The 5,250-nt window shown below is 34.0% G+C and overlaps 1 long non-coding RNA gene across 1 annotated transcript in view; it reads right to left on the bottom strand.

Moving 5' to 3' along the window:
- LOC107668655 (uncharacterized) overlaps positions 1–5,250 on the bottom strand; it is a 16,518-nt gene that overhangs the window by 4,863 nt on the left and 6,405 nt on the right. The window contains exon 2 of the long non-coding RNA XR_001631917.1: positions 3,442–3,448. This is a non-coding gene — a long non-coding RNA (uncharacterized LOC107668655). The remainder of the gene's footprint in view (positions 1–3,441; positions 3,449–5,250) is intronic.

Below are 5,250 nucleotides of genomic sequence, written 5' to 3'. Positions count from 1 at the left end.
CTCTGTGTCAAACACACAATAGATCTCCTCAGCATTAGTCCGTTTGATGTCTGCCATGAAAAGGAAAGCCATCGCCCCTGTGTCACTCTTCTCTGTCTTTTATTCTCTTGTTTTTACTTATTTATTTCAGGCGTCTCACTCATCGCTCTCTCTTTGAGCTGTCCCCCCGGTGCCCTTTCCAGAACGGAGCTTACGGTTTTCAATCAGCACTTCCCACTCACTGGGACCGTCCGGTTTTCATGTGCCTCAGCCCAAGCGGCCTGAAAATGTCTGGACGTGAGCTGAACGCTGTGCCAGCTCTGAGTGCACCTACGGTATGATATAATTACACAGATGACAGTGTGAACTTCCCTCCACATCCTGAGTGCACTGGATTTTAGGGAGGAATTTGCCGTGAATGAACTGTGGCCGCTGATAGTGTTGTTTATTTGCATATGCTGTCTGTCTGCATTGCTTTAGCACCTGATCCACTAAAGGTGGATGCAAATCAAGAAATGGTCCAAACCTCATGGGTTGTGAGCACTAAGTGCTGGAGGATGCAACAAACATACATACTGGGATACTTTACTGGGACTGTACAGCATTTGATAACTATAATATGTAGACAAGATGCAGGCCATAAACCAAATACAAAAGTGACAAAGTGAATTTGTCCGTTTTCTTTTATTTATTTATTTGCATAGGAAAGACTTTAAGTCTTATGTTGATGACAAACTCAAGCAAAATGCTTTAATGCAAAACAAATCAAAACAAAAAAGCAAAACCCCAAACAAAACAAAACAAAAAGCAAAACCCCAAACAAAACAAAACAAAACACCAAAACACTAAAACAACAACAAAAACAGAAAAGCAAAACCCCAAATAAAACAAAACACATGCACAAAGAATAAAACAAACAAACAAACAAAGTTCATTTGAGAATTTGACCACAATGTTTTTTTTTTCTTCGGTTAAACCTAATTTTAGGTTCTGCTATAGATGAGGAGTCCTGGAAACATTATTTAAATTACATTAAAATAATTATATAATAATAAATAATAAATTAATTAAAATATTGAATCATTCTGTACTTCCAGTAATACAAGATTTTTTTTTATGTTTTTGGAAAAAGTCTCATGCTGATCAAGGCTGCATTTATTTGTTATAAAAAATATTATTACAAGTTAAAATTGTGTTCTATTTGAATATATTTTAAAATGTAATTTATTCCTGTAATGAAAAGCTGTATTTTCAACATCATTACTCCAGTCTTCAGTGTCACATGATCCTTCAGAAATCATTCTAATATGCTGTTTGTTCATATCCATATACGTTCTTTGCAAAAAATAAATAAATAGCAGCACAATCTGTGCTGGAATACACCAGCTACACGTTGCCTACATAACCCTGTTTACATTAGTTTGCCAAATGACTCATTCATCTTCTGACAGCACTCCTCTGAGAATTCCTGAAGAACATTTCCTTGAATATAAAGTCATCATGACATGTCACCATTTCTGTTGATAACAAATGCATAAAATCTTAAAAGGTCAGCGTCTGCTTCATGTTGACAGTCTGATGCCGCTGTTATTATTCTGTACAGCAACTCTCTGCATTCACAAAATACACTCCATCAAAACTAACTTTCAAAATCGGGTAACAGCTCCAGATGGTGCAGTTTCCAAATGCAAAAGCGCCACATATTAAGAAAATCTTCACTGTTTACACCACTGACAGACACTGTTTATCATAGTAAACAGCTGTCAGAGAGGGCCACATTAGCCAGTAGCCAGCAAACACGTGGCAGCCCATCAAGTTTGGTGGGCTGTGACAGATGGATTCACGCAAATGGCAGAAATGCTTTACCATTCAGCAAAGAAATATGTCCTCAACAAAAAGAAACAAAACAAAAGTGAAATATTATTCAAAATATATTACTTTTTTTCCACATGAGGAAGAACATTACAAAACATGATAGTGAGTTGGTCCAAAATAACAAAACATTGGACTCCACTGTATGGGAAAAACAAAACAAAATGCAAACTTTGGTCCAAAGCTAAAGCTTGAGCTCGTCCAAAAACAAAACAAAACAAGACGAGACGAGACAAAACAAAACAAAACAAAACAAAACAAAACAAAACAAAACAAAACAAAACAAAACAAAAGAGACAAGACAAAATGCAAACTTTGGTCCAAAGCTAAATCTTGAGCTGGTCCAAAAACAAGACAAGACAAAACAAATATTTTCCCCAAAATATCTTTTGTTTTCTACATTAGAAAACAGGATAGTGAGCTGGTTTACAACAACAAAACATTGCACTCTATTGACTTTCATGTAGATACAAACATGAAACAAAACAAAACACTAAAATAGGCTACACTGTTAGACATTTCAAAGGGTTTTTACAGTAGCTTACTGGCAACACTGTTGCCAGTAAGCTACTGTAATTAAGATTTACAGTAGCAAACTGTATTCCAATTCATCAGTATACTACTGTAATTAATTCATTTGAATATATTTCATTAGATTTTATAATTTTTATATATAATTCATTTTATTTTTACCCTACATAGGTATTACTGGCATTCAATTCAAACAGACACAATAATTACAAAATATCAAATTCTTTATTTAAAACATTGCACATATAACACTTATAAATTCTTATTCTCTCGTAAGGTGCATCGACACACAGCGCAGATGTTCTCCGGAACTCTTCCACTCTCGCGGGTTCATCCCCGGGCAAAACCCACGGCACTGAATGGCGCGGCACGACTCGAGTCGACAAAAGACAATATAGAACCCATTATACTATTTACAGTGGATGCGGACAGTAAAGTGATGCCCCGGTATATTTCTGAGTCTGACACACAGATGTACTCCAAGCGCTCGCGCTGTTTCTAGCCACAGAGGCTGTTACAGCAATTACAGTAGTATACAGCAATTTTAAAAAATACAGCAAGTCTCTGTATGTGGAGTTTGACATCACAGAAAATTCCCATGATGCAAAGGGTATTACAGTTGCTTATTGTAAAGCGAATTTGCAGTATTATACTGGGTGATATACAGTAAATAACTGTAGAAATTACAGAAATGTCTAACAGTGTAGTAACATATGCTAGTAAGCTTTCGGGTCCATTGTTGCCTCAAATTAATTAAACATAAAATCAGTTGCATACAGTGACCTACATTATATTCCTCGAACACCCCTTCCCAAAAAGAACGGACGAAATAGTTTTTTTAAGACATTTTTCATTTGGTACATAATTTTGGTTTCAATGCCTTCAGTGAGTTTCGAGTCTCGCTTAGCGTGCCAACAGAAATTCCGCAGGCTTACCTAGGACTGCTAAAAAACTTCTCACACCAGCCTGTAACAGTACGCCATGTCTTAGAGTAGATTGTGCTGTTTTTATTGGAGGAAATATCTGGACATCTGGATTAATTCCAAGTTTGGCTGGCACATGGAGGCTTTACTGACTCTGTGTAATGGGAATGGAAGGATGGGGTCATGCAACTCTACAAAGATAATAGAAATATATGAGTTTCCTGTCATCTGCCATACTCCACACCCTCAGTCATGAACCAGTCGCTGGCAAATTCTTCTACACCCAGAAACTGGATTTATCCAACCGTGTGTATCTACTCCAGCAGCTTCACCTCTAACTCTAAAAAAATCCAACCAACATCCCTTAAGTTACTCCATATGCCACTGTTTGCTTTGGAAATCCATCTCACATTTTGAAACGATCCGATTAGATTCAATTTAGCTGCACTTATTTGATTTAGCGGCCAATGACAAGGTAAAAAGAGCTGTGCTGACATTTGAGGTCAAGGTGGGCGATGGTGCAAATACTTTTGGTGAAAATTAATTCCTTATAAGTAGCTGAAGCCATTCAGTAAAAAACAAAACAAAAAAAAACTAAAAGCATTTCAGGCTTCTTGTTTGTGAATTCATATCTGATAATTGTGACTTAATCTTATAATTTCAATTTTATTTATTGTACTGTATCTACGAGAATTTATATCTCACAAAAATCTGCCCACAATTGCTACTTTATTTCTCATAACTATGATTGCGACAGTGCATTTCACAATTCGACTGTCTCATAATTCTCTTGTTCTTGATTATTTATTCAGTATAGTCTCATAATTTTGACCTTTTTTGGTAATTGTGACTTAATAATTGCTACTTATATTATTATTACATATCTGCAATTATGTTTCAGTAATTTTGACTTTACATCTGATTTCATGTCTCTTATTGTGAATGTATGTCTCATAATTTTAACCTCAGATCTTATGATTGCGTTTTTTATTTCTCTTTTTTTTTGTAGTAATTTCAACTTCATATATCACATTTCCTACTTCATAATTTGCAATTGTGAGATTATTTCTCTTAATTGATAGCTTTTTTTTTAATAATAGCTTTTTTTTTACAGTGAATTTCTCTCATAATTATGACTACTTTTTTTTAGTAATTGCGACTTTATATCCCGCAACTGAAACATTGTATTTTATAATTGCAAAGTTATTTCTCATAACTGTGATTATTTTATTCATTTTTTTCATAATTGTGATATCTCACAATATGTGTCTTTATATTCAGAGTGTATGCTTCATAATTGTGACTTCATATCTAGCACTTTATTTTAAGGTGTCGTTATTACACGTTACATGTACTTACCATTATAATAACAATAAATTATGCATAATTACATACAAGTAACCCTAAGACAAACCATAATCCTAACCCTAACCATATAGTAAGTACTTGTAGTTAATTAGTATTACTCAGTACTTATATGTATAATTACACTGTAACAAGGACACCTTAAAATAAAGTGTAACCTGATATTTTATTTCATTTATCTGCAACTTCATTTTTTGGTATCTTCTAGTTGTGTAGTTGTGAATTTACATCATATAATTGTGACCTTATAATTTTTATTTCATGTTACTCTAGTTTTATTTATTTATTTATTTTAGTAAGTGCAACTTTGTGTTACAATGTGACTTTATTTCCTATTTTAACCTTTATCTAACAATAACCTGTTTTTTTTTCTGTAGTTATGCGTCATACGTTTACAATAACAAACAGGAAGAAGAAGAAAAAAGTGTTTTAACAACCCCAGTTGTTGTTTGTTTGCATTAAATATTAATGCAGAGCAACAGATTCATACAAAGTTATGTATAGTGTTATTATTATTTTTAATGCTTTCTCATAAAAAGAAAGAAACCACTTATCTTGTTGCCGTGGTTCTATGTTTATT

This window comes from Sinocyclocheilus anshuiensis, unplaced genomic scaffold, assembly GCF_001515605.1.
Source record: "Sinocyclocheilus anshuiensis isolate Anshui unplaced genomic scaffold, SAMN03320099.WGS_v1.1 scaffold60, whole genome shotgun sequence".
NCBI lineage: Eukaryota > Metazoa > Chordata > Actinopteri > Cypriniformes > Cyprinidae > Sinocyclocheilus > Sinocyclocheilus anshuiensis.
Note: the sequence above shows the minus strand (reverse complement) of the source record. Positions and strands in the feature narration are given on the sequence as shown.